Consider the following 16,873-nt stretch of genomic DNA (forward strand, 5'->3'; position numbering starts at 1 on the left):
GAAGACAGAGCATCAAGTACCTACTGGGTTGTTACATCCACTACCAGTACCAGAATGGAAATGGGAGAGAATAACGATGGATTTTGTGATGGGACTTCCGAGGACACAGAAGAGTCATGATGCAATTTGGGTCATTATCGACAGACTAACTAAGTCTGCTCATTTTCTGCCAGTCCGGATGGATTATAGTTTGGAAAGATTGGCCAAGGTATACATTGATGAGATTGTGAGACTGCATGGAGTGCCAGTATCCATCGTGTCAGACAGAGATCCTAGGTTCACTTCTAGATTCTGGGGTAGTCTTCAGAGAGCCCTAGGAACTAGATTGAACTTCAGTACTGCATTTCACCCACAGACAGATGGCCAGTCTGAGAGGGTAATTCAGATCTTAGAGGACATGCTACGGGCTTGTGTGATTGAGTTTGAGGGTAGTTGGGATATACACTTGCCTTTGATTGAGTTTGCTTACAACAACAGCTACCAATCAAGCATTGGGATGCCTCCATATGAAGCTTTGTATAGCAGGAAATGTAGAACCCCGTTGTGTTGGGATGACGTGGGTGAAATAAAGATGATTGGACCCAAAATTGTTCAGCACACTGAAGAGAAAATCAGGGTGATCCGAGATCGACTTAAGACTGCATCAGACCGTCAGAAGTCCTACATTGATTTGAAGAGAAGAGATATTGAGTATGCAGTGGGTGAGAAAGTTTTCCTCAAGGTTTCTCCATGGAAGAGAATTATGAGATTCAGCATAAAGGGGAAACAGAGTCCTCGTTTCATTGGGCCATATGAGGTTCTAGAAAGAGTGGGTCCTTTGGCATATCGGTTGGCACTACCTCCAGAGTTGGAAAAGATACATAATGTCTTCCATGTGTCTATGTTAAGGAGGTACCGATCAGACCCATCTCATGTATTACCAGTAGAGGAAATTGAAGTGAATCCAGACCTCACATATGAAGAAGAACCCATAGAGATTCTGGCTTATGAGGTGAAGCAGCTACGAAACAAGTAGATACCATTGGTAAAAGTGCTGTGGAACCATCATTCGAACCAGGAGACTACTTGGGAACGAGAAGAGGACATGAAGAGACAACACCCACAGCTATTCAGAGATTAGTACCAGGTAAAATTTCGAGACGAAATTTATTTTAAGGGGGGGAGAATTGTAACACCCCGTTTGCATAGCCTAGTAGATTTCACTGTTCCGGTGACCGGTGTCGATCCGGATAATTAAGGAGATTAGAACCACACTTAAGACAATTAGAGAAGCCATAAACACAAATAATTAGTAATGTTCAATTAGTTAAGTATAAACAAGAAAAACAGAACATAAGAAGTTAAACGAGCCGAGAGTCACAGCGATGGGTGACCTCCTAGGGAACGACTGCGAAGTCGTTTTAAACTCAAATTTCAAACCGTAAAAAGTGACGCTGCGGTCCTTAAGACCCTTATGGACACAGTGGAAAAGAGAAAATCACGAAAAAGAACTGTTAAGCTAGTCAAATAATTAGGTCAGGGAGCCAGAAGAAATATGGAATTATTTGTAAACCGGGATGAACTGGCGAGAGGCAATTTGGTCAATTGACCCCGAGAGCTGACTCCTGACCTAACTGTCAAATAAAATCGAAGAAAAGAAAATTTTGAAGTCGAGAATTAAATTAAAGAACTAATAGAAAAATAGAAAAAAAAAAGAGAGGAAAATCAAAAAGCAAAAAGGTGATGACATCATGCATGACATCATGCATGATGCCATAAAAGGAATTAATTAAATATTTATTAAATTAAGTTTTTGTGGTCTTCCATAAGCAAAATAGATAAAAGAAAAGAAAAAAAAAATTTGATTACTTCATTCCCGTCACTCCTTCTCCCTCATTTCTCTCATTTCCCTTTTCACCATTAACACCCATCTCAAGCTTTCAAAAGCTTGATTTTATTTTATAAACTCCCTAACTCCTTTAAGTAAGTCTTGTTCTTGGACTTTGACAAGCATCTTAACAACAAAAAGAGGAGGAAAGAAAGAAGATTTGAAGAGGGAGAAATTCAACAAAAGAGGTTAGTGGTTAGTTTTTAATATTATGTTTAAATTCATAATTAAGTAGTTGAATAACACTAGAAATTGTGGAAAAATGAAATGAAATAAATTGTTGAAGGACCAAACCTAAATTTTAGTCAACTAGGGTTTGAGGATGTGTATGCATGAACTTGGTGAATTTAAAGGTGTATGTGAGCTTATTGGTGTTGAATGATTAGCATTAAAACCATTAAGTGTGATTAATTACAATAATTAAGTGAATTAGGGTTTGGAGGCCTAGGGGTTGAGGCAAATTTTAGAGAAATGCATAAATGATATCTTTGACCAATTGTGGACTGCAAAATGGTCAATAATGATCAAAAGAGATGTGTGGGAATTGTTGGAATGAAAACCAAATTCGTAGGTCCAATGGTCATCTTCTTTGTGGCATGACCAAACCCACTTTGAAGGACCAAAACTCAAATTTTACAAGTCCAATTGATATGCCACAAATTGGGGATGAAAATAACATAAAAGAGCACAATTTTTATTAAGGAACCATGCCCAAAAACTGACCAAAACTGGGTGAACAAATTGACCAAAGTGAAATGAGAGCGATGCACATGCAGATTAAACTGACCAAATGAACAGTAACTGTTCATTTGGTCATAACTCGAGCTAGGAAGGTCAAATTGACCTGAAATTTTACCAGAAATTAGATAAGGTATAGATCTAAAACTGTTATGAAGAACACCACCCCAAATTATGCCATTAACCCATTCAAATTATTGAGCAAAGTTGAGTTACCAAACCTGCAACTCTGCAGAATTTCTATTGAGCAGTAATGTTTGAAGGGTTATAACTCTCTCTACAAAACTCCGATTTAGGCAATTCTTGAACCGATGGAAACCTAAGACATAGTAGAAAATTTCATATTAAGAAATTTAGACCAAATTATGAACTTAACTTAATCAAATTACTGACCAAAGTTGGATCAAAATCTGCCAGAACCCAAAATCTCAGCATGAACAGTGCACGTGAACAGTAATTTTATTTTGGCCATAACTTGAGCTACAAAACTCCGATTGAGGGGATCCAAAAATGAGAATACACTTAAGACAATAAGGAACATTTTCTATGAAGGAAGTTTTGTTAAATTCCAACAGTAGATTGACCAATGGAATAGTGCAACTTAGAACTCCAAAACCGAAAATTGGCAATTTTGCCAAAATGACCTAAGCTTTGAGAAAACGACCAAAACCAACAAGTTTAATGACCAAAATGTGGTATGTGGGTGAAGTTGGAGTTCCCATACCTATTAAGCCTTAGAAAGTCAACTATTTGACTTGAATAGTGCAGTGAATAATAACTCAAAACACAAAATTTCAATAACGTCGAAATTAGCACGTTAGAGCTAGGTATAAGTGAAGTTAAATTTATTTTTGGATTTATGTTAAATTATGGTACTGAAACACTATAAAATTGTGTGTTTCAGTGGAAAAGAATACCGGGACAGAACCCGAGGAGTCGAGTTAAGGCCAAAAGGCGACTCATTTGAGGTTTGTGCACAACATCTTCATGCTTTAAAATTCATTGATAAAGTGAACGAAATATGTATTTTACTTGTGATTTGGAATTGTTGAAAGTTTATTTGTGACATTATTTATGATGTTTTGATTAAACTGTGAAAGTTATTGTGTATATTTGAAATAGCAATGTTTAGCAAATTGTTAAGATAAGTTTTGAAACCACAGTGTCATGACCATATATTTGAACACCTCACTAGCACGACTAGTGGGGGTAATTAGTTTTGAATTTTGATTCCTTCTCTGGAGAAGTATTGAGGTGTGCCAGTAGAAGAGGATGTGAATGGATATCCATATATTTGAGCTAGCTAGCCTTGTGATATGATTTCTCTTTAGCCTCTGGCTATTGAGATTCTATTTGTTTCGAATGGCATGATCTAACTGTGGGTTTTATGAAATGTGTTTTGATACTTTGAAATGAACTTGGTTTGCATTAAAATCTCATAATTCATGTTTTGTGTTTAATGCTCATGTTTAGTCAAATTTTTGAATAAATGTGATTTTATTTTTGCATAAAGATTATTTTAGTAGGTTGTGTACCACTGAGTCCTAGTACTCAGCGATAGCTTCTATTGCTGTCGCAGATACAGAGACTAGAAGAGCAGCAGACTGAGCTGCTGAGGTGTGAGGAGCTATCATCTTAAAGTCTTCGGGTAGAATTTATACCCTGCCTGTAAATATTTATTTTGATGTATGTATTGCATATAAATGTATGGACATGTAAAAATGGGTCTTGCGCAGTTGTATAAAATTTGTATAAAGTTGTAATATATATTGTAGTTTGAAATTCTCTTAATGTAAATTTTGTAATGATCTATTTAAATTGTTTTGTATCTAATGAAATATGAATGGAACTATTTTATTTAATTTGAATGAAATGGATTGTTAGTATTTTGATGATCATTGGATACTGGATTTGAAATTGAAAGTTGATAAATGTGTTGAGAAATTGTTGAGATTGAGTTTGAAATTGAAGCAGTTGTTGAGAAAATTTTTAGAAGTGCTTTTTACAGGTATTCGAAGAACTGTTTTCTCAAAATACAGAGGGAACTCTGTCAAAATTTTTATAAAATTTGCTGAAAAATAAAATGAGCTAAAATTTCCAACTATCTTTCAACTTAATTACATGTTTAAAATACTTATTGGAAATGCTCACCACTTATCAAAAATAAGAAAATTGTTTTAAAATCCTTTGTAGGGTACTTAATGAGTTATCGGTAGGTGAAGTTCGGTAGTTCATTAGGTATTCTACGGGATCATGTTATGCCTTACAGAGGGGTAAGGTGTGACAGATGGAGAGCCTCAAAATGGCATGACAAAGGAGAGGAGTGGCTGCTGGTTGTTTTTCTTTTTCATAACAACACTTATATAGCTAGGTTAACACATTAAACCCTTGCCACATGTCACCCTTTGATTAGCTCTAGGTTTAAGTGACCCAATCGCATTGTGCCAAGTGTCAAACCTATATTTAATCTTGATTTTAATCATCTTACTTGATTAAAAAATATTTGGCAAGCTTATGTGTAATCCCATGTGTCACCATCTCATGGTGCCACGTGTCACACTGTCAAATGACCAAAATGCCCCTGTGTCTTAATTTTGAGTTCTTAACCCAAAATAATTATTTTTCTTCTTCTAATTTATATCAAATATAAATTAATTAATTAATCTCTATAAATTAATTTTTCATTAATTAAATTCATATTTAAACACTTTAAATATAAATTTAACTTATACTATGCATCCAATAATCTAGATTTAGTTTCAAGTCATGCTAGGGACTTTACAATTTAATTGCAAACCAAACCTATTTAATTAATTAATTAAACTCTTTAATTAATTAATTAAATCATATTTAAATAGGTGATAACTTGTGTATGTGTGTGACTTACTAGGCTCATCACTAATTGGTAATGAGACATGATATCAACTCTTAATATCATCAGAACTCTTTCTTACCATAAATGATTTCTTTAAATCATTTTATGAACCTCATAGACCATGGTTAACACCTAGCATAGCATGCCATGGCCACCCAATTAGTAATAAGGTTTACCTTAAATGAACCTATAATCATATGTTACCATGCACTAGAATCTCTCTGTTACAAAATCCTAACTCAAGCTGGATTCATGGTTTATGTCAAACTCCATTTGCTATGAATATTATGTTCTCTTTTAATTCCAATTCTTGATTAAAAAGATTTTCTCATCAGAAACTCTTTTCTGAATAAATCTATCTGTCCTAGCTAGGAACTTGAAACATCAAGAACAATTAAATGAACATAGGATTTTATCTCTATTTACTTAGAGGAATAGATTCCATCTTGATCAACACCTACCTCCATATATAACTAGTAGGAGCCAACAGATGCCCATATGCCCATACATAGTACAAGTATGAAAGCAGTATCAAACTCAAACTACCTATATACAAGATAACTGTGCTATCTCAGGTCTAAAGATTATATGCACTAATATGATTTATGACAAAACATTGACAAGAGTAAACTCCATGTACTTGTCATAAGTGTCACTAGTTCGGCCTACTTATCATTCATAAGTGCCTATCATGTTTGTTATATGGCATGAGACTCACCATTCCATCTTATTTATATCTCATATAAATAACTTGAGAACAAATATGAATACAATCTTTCTGGATAAGTCATGTCCTTATTATGAAGTATCCTCGATTGTGAACCTATTTATGATACTTTGTGCTAGAAATATTGTCACTCATATTCTTAACAACTTAAGAATAATATTTCTAACAAAATATCAATGGACCTTTTCTATTACACATAAAAGTGAAAATGCCTTTTACTAATAAAAATATGTACAAGATACATACTAAATGATATGCTCTAGGGCATACTAGTAACAATCTCCCACTAGCACTAGAGCCATTCATTACAATATCTTAGACCTATCTTCTCAAGATGTCGGTCTAACTGAGTCTGTGACATAGGCTTAGTGAATGGATCAGCTGGACTTTCAGCTGATGCTATTTTCTGCATGGCTACATCGCCTCGCCCAACTATTTCTCTGATAATGTGGTAGCGCCTTTCTATGTGTTTGGATTTCTGGTGAGACATTGGTTCCTTAGCCTGTATGACTGCTCCATTGTTGTCACAGCGTAGTGGAACTGCTGACTCAATGGAAGGAACTACTGTAAGTTCTGTTACGAACTTCTTTATGCAAATAGCTTCCTTTGCAGCATCTGATGTAGCAATATACTCAGCCTCTGTAGTGGAATCTGCAGTCGTGCTCTGTTTGGAACTCTTCCAACTGACTGCACCTCCATTACAAATGAACACATATCCAGAGATAGACTTTCTATCATCGATATCTGATTGGAAATCAGAATCAGTATAACCATCCAATTGCAAGTCTCCACCTCCATAAATCAAGAATAAATCCTTAGTTCTTCTCAAGTACCTAAGGATATTCTTGATACTATCCATGTTCCAAACTGGATTAGATTGATACCGCTAGTCAAACTAATAAAGATATGCGATATTCGGCCTAGTACACAACATTGCATACATTAAATTTCCAATAGCCGAAGCATATAGAATCCTGGCCATCTTATCTCTTTATTCAGGTGTCTTTGGAGACATCTCTTTAGAAAGGTGGATACCATGTCTCACTGGTAACAATCCTCTCTTGGAATCAAGCATGTTAAACCTCTTTAACACCTTTTCCAAGTATAGACTTTGGGATAAACCAATTATTCTTTTCGCTCTATCTCTATATATGCGAATCCCAAGAATATAGGTTGCCTCCCCTAAGTCTTTCATGGAGAATGTATTTGACAACCATACCTTTATAGTTGTCAACATACCTGTGTCATTACCCATCAACAGTATGTCATCCACATATAAGACAAGGAAAGTGATAGCACTGTCACTAACCTTCTTATATACACATGGCTCATCCTCATTTTTGATAAAACCAAAGGATTTAATGGCTTCATCAAAACGGATGTTCCAACTCCTCGAAGTTTGTTTCAACCCATAAATGGATCGCTTTAGCTTGCATACCTTGGAACCATCTTGGGATTCAAAACCCCTAGGTTGTTTCATGAAAATGTTTTCTTCAATGGATCCATTGAAAAAAGTTGTTTTGACATCCATCTGCCAAATCTCATAATCATAGTATGCAGTTATTGCTAATAAAATCCTAATTGATTTAAGCATGGCAACAGGCGAGAAAGTCTCCTCATAGTCGACTCCTTGCCTTTGGCGAAACCCTTTCGCTACTAGCCTTGCCTTATAGGTCTTTACCTTTCCATCAGAACCAATTTTCTTCTTGAAAACCCATTTGTTCCCTATAGGTACAATACCTTGTGTGGGTCAACAAGATCCCAAACTTGATTCTTATACATGGAATCAATCTCGGATTTCATAGCATCAATCCATTTTGAAGAGTCTATATCTAATATAGCTTCTTCATAGGTAAGTGGATCATCTCTATGATCTACTTCTTCATGAATAGACAACTCTTGTTCTTTTTCATAAAGAAAACCATATCTCACTGGTGGGTGAGATACCCTGGTTGTTCTACGAGGAACAGCTGTAGATGTTTCATCAATGGGTATAGGTTGACTAGATGGATCTATATCCATATGATCTGTTGGTTAGTCAGAATTCTCCAATTCTAACTCTATTTGCCTTCCTTTGCCTCCTTCTTGAACAAACTGTTGTTCAAAAAATGTGGCATCTCTACTTATCACAACCTTTTGTGATGTAGGCAAATAAAAATAATATCCAAAACTATCTTTTGGATATCCAACAAATCGACCTTTTTCTGATCTGGTCTCCAATTTATCAGTGTTCAGCTTTTTGATATAAGCTGGACAACCCCAAATCTTAACATGCTTAAGACTTGGTTTTCTTCCATGCCATATCTCATAAGGTGTGGAAGAAACTGATTTTGATAGAATCCTATTCAGAATATACAAAGCTGATTCTAATGCAAATCCCCAAAAGAAGATTGGCATATCAGTATAGCTCATCATACTACGTACCATATCCAATAGGGTACGATTTCTCCTTTCAAATACACCATTCAGTGTATGCGTTCTCGGAGGAGTCACCGAGAAACAATGCCATGCTCTCTCAAGTATTCATCAAATTCAGTACTCAAATATTCACCTCCACGATCTGATCAAAGAGCTTTAATACTCTTTCCTGTTTGATTTTCTACTTCAGATTTAAATTCTTTAAACTTTTCAAAGGATTCATATTTGTATTTCATCAAATACAAATACCCAAATATTAATTTATCATCAGTAAAGGTAATAAAATAACGAAAGCCCCCTCTAGCCATTTCTTTAAATGGACCACATACATCACTATGTATTAGTTCTAAAATATTTTCAGCTCTTAACCCTTGTCCAACAAAGGGTGATCTAGTCATTTTGCCCTGAAGGCAAGATTCACAAGTTGGAGTAGGCTCAGAGCCCAATAAGGATAGAATCCCCATTTTCTCCAGTTTTGCAATCCTATCTTCTGCAACATGACATAACCTTAAGTGCCAAATATATTTTGAACTTGAGTTGGTTTTCACCATGGCATTGCATTCTTTTAGATCACTTGCATTCAATTTGTGTTTGTCATTATTATCCAAATAATAAAGACCATCATTCATATAACCTGAACCAACATATTTATTTCCAAAATAAATATTACAAACATCATCTGTGAACTGAAATTCATAGCCATTTCTAGTCAAACTAGATATAAAAATGATGTTCTTAAAAGCATCAGGTACATATAAAATATTATCCAAACACAAAACATGTCCAAACATGTAAAAAGATTTAGATCCTATGGCTAAAGCTTCAACAGTTGAGCCATTGCCAATCCGGACTCTAATATCTTGAGAACGCAAGCTGCTACTATTTGCTAGTTCCTGCATATCATTAGAAATGTGAGAACTGGCACCAGTATCTAAAACCCAAGCTGTAGATGAACTATGAGTATCATTAGAATCTAAATAACAAGATATGGACATACCTTCCGAAGGTGTATCCTTCTTGTCCTTCAGAGAAGCAAGATACTGGGCGCCTTTTCCAAAGGCCCATCCTTTTGGCAGTGGAAACACTTTCCTTTGCCTCCATCAGCTTTAGTCTTCCTTTTCTGTTTAGCTATTTTCTTAGAAGGACCAGGAATCTGAGGTTTCTTTTTCTTATTGCCCTTCTTCTTGTTGGACTTTCCAGCAGAAGAAGATGCAATCAAAGCTACCTCTTTTCCTTTATTGCCCGGCATATTCTTTTGGGCAATAACTAGCATGTTGAGTAAACCAGCTAAGGTACATTCCTGTTGAGTCATATGGAAATTTGTCACAAAATTCCCAAAAGACTCAGGAAGGGACTGAAGGATCAAATCCGTCTATAGTTGGAAATCCATGTTGAAGTCAAGATGTTCCAACTGCTCAATCAGCCGAATCATCTTGTGGACATGATCCCCAACATTCTGTCTCTCAGACATCCTCATACGGAATAGCTGTCTAGATATCTCATACCTAGCATTCCTATTGTACTCACCATACAACTCTTATAGGTGAAGGAGGATCTCACTCGCACTCAACATGTTCTCATGCTGCTTTTGCAACTCATTACTCATGGAAGTAAGCAGGTAACACTTAGCTCTCATATCATGCACCTTCCACTTATCCAAAGTTTCATGTTCCTCTTGTGTGGCCTTTGGAGGTAAGGACCAGGAACATTTGAATCTAGAACATATCCTATATGTTCAAGGTTCAGGACAAGTTTCAAATTCTTAGCCAATCAGACAGATTAGGTCCTGTCAACTTATTGTGATCAAGTATGGTTGCAAGGATATTGGATGGTGGTGGTTGTTCTGTGCTCATTTTTATCAGAAAATTAACTGCAGAAAATAACCAGATTAATTAGTAAATGTATCATGTAATTAACCAAAATGATTATGGTCTTTTAATCAAATTGGTCCTCCCACTAACTTAGCGAATCCTACACTTCCAAAGTAGAAAACGGAAATCCTAGTTGGATGGATTTCTAGTGGGTGATTGAATTCTTATAATTCTATTGATCATCCTCAGGTACATCCATTATTGGAATTACAATAAACTATAAGTGAGCAACTCCTTGCCCATCACATCTCATGTGAGGTTCAATCCTTTACCTAGCCCCTAATGCTCAAAATCTCAGGCACATCCATTATTGACTTATCTTGCATTAGTTAAGTTGATCCCATTGAGCCAGTAATTATGCAAATAATTTTAATGTCCTCAAGTACATCCAATATTGGCCACCAAACTATTTACATATTTACAACATCTCATGCTTAACAATTATTCTTAAGAAAATCTCTTAAATTAATTGCATCTTATGTAACTATTTAAAATTTCTTAAAATAATTGCCCCAATGGAGGGCCTATGTTATAATTACTTTAATTATAGCATTTCCAACTTAATCATTTGTTTGGAAGATTTTATGGTCATTCTAATTACTATTAAGGTCTCACTTTGCACATTATCCAATTAGCATGCATATATCATATAATAGCATACATTTCCATACATCTCATGCATTCATGAATAAGCAATAAATATGGTATGATCATGGACTTTCTAAGGGATTCAATTCTGAGCCACCAAGAATTGAATCAGGGCATTTCTAGGTGCATTTCATTCATTCATTTTACAAGAGTTGCTGAAGGAGTACATAATCAACACTTGATCTTGAATTCCTCCCACTGGTCCCACCAATGCTCTTGATCTCCTTGAACTTCTTGCAATCCAATATTACATAGTAATCCTTGGCATACCAAGGCGAATTTACAAGAACTTAAATAAATGAAATTACAACCCAAAAATTATTACAAACTTAATAATACATGCCCAAAATAAATTAAAATAAATAAATTAATTTATAATCCCAAAAAAAACATAAAAGAAATAAATCCAATCACATTGGTCTTTTATAGTCCATGATCATCCATCATGCATATCACTATTTAACAATTAAATAAAACATACATACTTAAATTAAATTGAATATCTCATATTCAACTTAAAAATCCAGATTTGAATATGATTCAAATAAATTTAAAAATTCAGATTTTAATCTCATTCAAACAAATTTAAAAATTCAGATTTGAATCACATTCAAACATTTTTTAAAAAATCATATTTGAATCACATTCAAACATTTTTTAAAAAATCAGATATAAATTTTATTCAATCAATTTTAAAAAATCAGATTTAAATATGATTCAAACAACTTTAGAAATTTAGATTTGAATCACATTCAAACAAATTTTAAAATTCAGATTTGAACCACATTCAAACAATTTTTAAAAATTCTGATTTGAATCATAATTTAATTGTGTGATAAAAATTCTAATTAAACAATTTAATTAGACATAAAATGGATCTTAGATTATACAACAATTGCACATTCACCATCCATTTACCTTTGCACACCATTGTGGTGCATCAACCATGCGCACCATGGTGTTCATCATTTGTGCCGCCACCTTGGCTTTGCAACCAGCAATGAACTTTTGATCTCATGATCAAACACACAATTAAATCATATAAACATCAATCTAAATGGCAAATATAGTGGCTCTGATACCAATTGAAAGGAACGGAAGTGTGAAAAACACAAGTTTATACCATTGAATTCAAAAATTTTCACCTAGGGTCACATGCATCATGTAAGATTTATTTTTATCTATTTGATTTCAATGATAAACAACATATTAAAACTCTTTTAATATGTTTTTGGATCTGTATTTACCATTTAAGATTTTAAAATTAATCAGATTAATTTTAGAACCCTAGATTAAATCAACAACAATTACACTAACCTCTTGATGCACTGCAGCGTGTCTGCACCTTTAAGATTTGTCTTCAGGACACCAAATGTTGTCCCTCTAGCTTGTCCACACCAAGAACACCTATGGCAGCCCTTGAATAGCTTCTAAAGCTTTTTCTATTAATTAGAAATTCAAGTTCTGCTTTTTAAGAGATTAGAGATATAAACAGGACACTAGAAACAATTTCTAGTGTTCTTAATTCAAGAGATTGATGGCTAATCTCTTTGAATTCAATCTCTTTGAATTGATGAGAGATGAAGAAGAATAGATGGACAACCTCAAAATGGCGTGACAAAGGAGAGGAGTGGCTGCTGGTTGTTTTTCTTTTTCACAACAACACTTATATAGCTAGGTTAACACATTAAACCCTTACCACATGTCACCCTTTGATTAGCTTTAGGTTTAAGTGACCCAATCACATTGTGCTAAGTGTCAAATCTATATTTAATCTTGATTTTAATCATCTTACATGATTAAAAAATATTTGACAAGCTTATGTGTAATCCCATGTGTCACCATCTCATGGTGCCACGTGTCACAATCTCATGGTGCCACGTGTCACACTGTCAAATGACCAAAATGCCCCTGTGTCTTAATTTTGAGTTCTTAACCCAAAATAATTATTTTTCTTCTTCTAATTTATATCAAATATAAATTAATTAATTAATCTCTATAAATTAATTTCTCATTAAATAAATTCATATTTAAACACTTTAAATATAAATTTAACTTATACTATACATCCAATAATCTAGATTTGGTTTCAAGTCATGCTAGGTGTGACACCCCTTACCCGTCTACAGTATATTCGAGTAAGATATGTCACACGGTGTACCGGAACACTCTATTTTATCTTAATCATTTTTATTCTTCCTTAATTAATTTTTATCATAGTTTTGAATATAACTTGTGAAATATAATTCATTTAAGCCATTTATTGAAATTATAATTTATTTGAGGTTCCAAAAATTTTATAGAAAATTCGGCAGAGTATCGGCTAAAAATGGAGAAAACAGTTCTTCGGAACCTGTTAAAAACACTTCCAATAATCATTTCCAACAATCCCAACTTCATTTCATCAACAAAATTTCAATATGTTTTTCAACAACATTTCCATTTCTCAATCATTCATCTCATATGATAATCACGTAAAAGTCATAAATAAATATTCACTTTTTCATTCATAAACACAATTTCTACTATTTACATTAATACCAAAATACATCACATATGAGAAAATAAAAGTTAATTACAAAATATCAAAATAAAACCTAGTGTCCTACCAACGCACTGATGACGGTGAGGTGACACGGACACTATGCAGAGCTGCAGGAGGTCTCACTCAGTCTGTGGTCTACTGGGCTCTCGGTCAGTATCTCCAGAACCTACGCATGGCAAAAGCAACGCGCTAAGCAATAATGCTTAGTGGTGCCAATAATAAAATAAAAGGAAATAACAGAAATAAATATGCATTGAATGTATCGATGTCTTACTAGTTTTGTACTTGTTATATTCATTATTTCGTTAAATTTATCCACTTTCATTCTTTTGGTTGCCCAAGTAACCTATACTGGACGACTGGATTGGATAAACGGGTAAACTGGCACTGGGTATCTAGTACCTCGGGCCGTCACACCATCGGTCACATATGCATCTCCCAGTGTGCAACAGAACAGCTAATAAGCTGTAATAACAATAGGCACAAGGCCAAATATCAACACAATGTCAGAATGGCTAGAAGCCATGAAATCACGGAATGGCATAATGCCATGTGCAGTACTGCTAACTGAATCCTATTGGCATGCCAAACTATCCAAACCAATCTTGTTAGGTATACTAGGGCATTTGATACTTTTGAATTTTGTAATTTTTGAATTTCAAACTTTGGTGTTACTATTCACTTCATTAGTCAACAAAAATGTTGACTTTTGCATAGAAAATAGGTACATTGGTTTTAACACTCCCAACATACCACATTTTGCATTCAAAACTTGTTGGCATTAATCACCAATACCATTTTCTAAGCTTAAAACTAATGGAGCAGAATTTTCAGTTTTTATACCCTAATTTTACTGTTCCATTAGTTACAGTTGCAGTGGGAATTTGAGAAAATGATAAACAAGAAAGTTGTTTCTTATTTTGTCTAGTTGAATTTCTTTTTTTGAATCACTCCATTTGGAGTTTTGTAGCTCACGTTATGGTCCAAAAACCACAACTGGCTAGATTGAAAATTTTCAGAACTGATCATATCTACAGTGTAGTGAATAGTGACTGCAACTGCCTTGTTGGATGAGTTCTGGTCATAATTTGGGGTAGGTTTCTTCATGAAAGTTGTTGGTCTATATCTTAACTTGTTGCTGTAAAAATATCAGGTCAATTGGGCCATTCTACAATGAGTTATGGCCAAATGAACAATCACTGTTCATTTGGTCATTCTGCAGAATCTGGTTGCAGGACATCCGGATTGGGGCAAGTTTTTGGTCCCCTAGCTTTGGTCTTTTGGGCATGGGTTTTTCACCAAAATTGTGCCATTATGTGTCTAGTTTCATGTCCAATTGGCCAAACACCAATTGGACCTACACAGCTCAAGTTATGGCTATCCAAACAGGCTGGACTCATAGCCACACCTACTGCTCTCACTAGGCAGCATACCAAATCAGTTTGTAATGCTATAATTCACTCCAAATTATGGTCAACTTACCTAAAATGGTCACTAATTTACTATTATAATGTTCATTCACCATTACATAAGCAAAGCCCAAATTTCTATTCAAAACCCTAGCTCAAATTCAAGGTTCACACAACACATGTCAATTAGGCATACTAATCCATTTCAAATTTATGTCTACACATCAACACCATTTCTAAGCCATTTTAAATCCATCAAAACCATCAACTACCACTCCCATAAAGCTGGCCAAAATTCCATTCTCAATTTCACACATGATTTATCTCAATTTCTTAATTATTTATTCATTTTCAAACTAAGTTTTAAGAAATAAACAAGATTAAGTAATTAACATTCACTAACCTCTTTGGTCTCTTTATAGGCTTGTATAAACCTTAGAATTTCTTCACTTTATGATAATCAAAACTTTGCTCTTGATGTGGGGGTTAATTTTTGTGAAGGGTGTTTAGGGTTTTGGGGTGAGATTTGGTGAGTTATAAAGCTTTGGTGGAGCTTTCATGGAGGTTTGGCTATGGGAGAAGAGGGAGACGGCTGGTCTTTCATTTGGTGAGAAAACAGATTGTTTTTTTTCCTTTTTTTGGTATTATTTATCTTCTTTTATTACTTACTTAAGTGATGCTTTAATGTGATTGGTGGGAATTCCTTTAAATGACATCATATGATGTCAAAATTGATATTTATTCTCATTTTCTTTTCTTTTCTTCTCTACTCATTTTCAATTCAATTTTTAGCAATATTTATTCATATTTTATATTATAATAATTATTTACTTAACTAGACAAGTCGGCCAAAAATCATCTCTGAAGGCGAAATGACCAAAATGCCCTCCGTTTAGCTTAACGGGTCAAAATTGTCTGTACTGATTGAAAAAATTTTCTAAATATTTTCTTGGCATTCTAATGCCATAGGAACCTCAATGACCCTTCTCTGGAGTTCCAAAAATTATTTTATGAATTTTTCTCTGGGTCTAGGGCTCATAGTTGCGAGAACCGCAACTTCTCACTAGGTTACCCATCACTAGGGCACCGGCTCATTTAACTTGGTTGCATTTTATTTCTAAAATTTTTTTCTAAATTTTTCTTATTAATATTTGAGTTAATTATGGTTCCTCACTTTAGTTTAAATATTTTTCCGGACGTTCTAAATTGTTCAACCGACATCGTCACCGAATAAAGAGAATGTACGGAGTTGCTACAGGGAGGGTGTTACACTAGGGACTTTGCAATTTAATTACAAACCAAACCTATTTAATTAATTAATTAATTAAATCATATTTAAATAGGTGATAACTTGTGTATGTGTGCGACTTACTAGGCTCATCACTAATTGACAATGAGACATGATATCAACTCTTAATATCATCAGAACTCTTTCTTACCATAAATGATTTCTCTAAATCATTTTATGAACCTCATAGACCATGGTTAACACCTAGCATAGCATGCCATGGCCACCCAATTAGTAATAAGGTTTACCTTAAATGAACCTATAATCATATGTTACCATGCACTAGAATCTCTCTGTTACAAAATCCCAACTCAAGCTGGAGTCATAGTTTATGTCAAACTCCATTTGCTATGAATATTATGTTCTCTTTTAATTCCAGTTCTTGATTAAAAAGATTTTCTCATCAGAAACTCTTTTCTGAATAAATCTATTTGTCCTAGCCAGGAACTTGAAACATCAAGAACAATTAAATGAACATAGGATTTTA

This window comes from Hevea brasiliensis, chromosome 11, assembly GCF_030052815.1.
Source record: "Hevea brasiliensis isolate MT/VB/25A 57/8 chromosome 11, ASM3005281v1, whole genome shotgun sequence".
NCBI classification, from domain to species: Eukaryota; Viridiplantae; Streptophyta; class Magnoliopsida; order Malpighiales; family Euphorbiaceae; genus Hevea; species Hevea brasiliensis.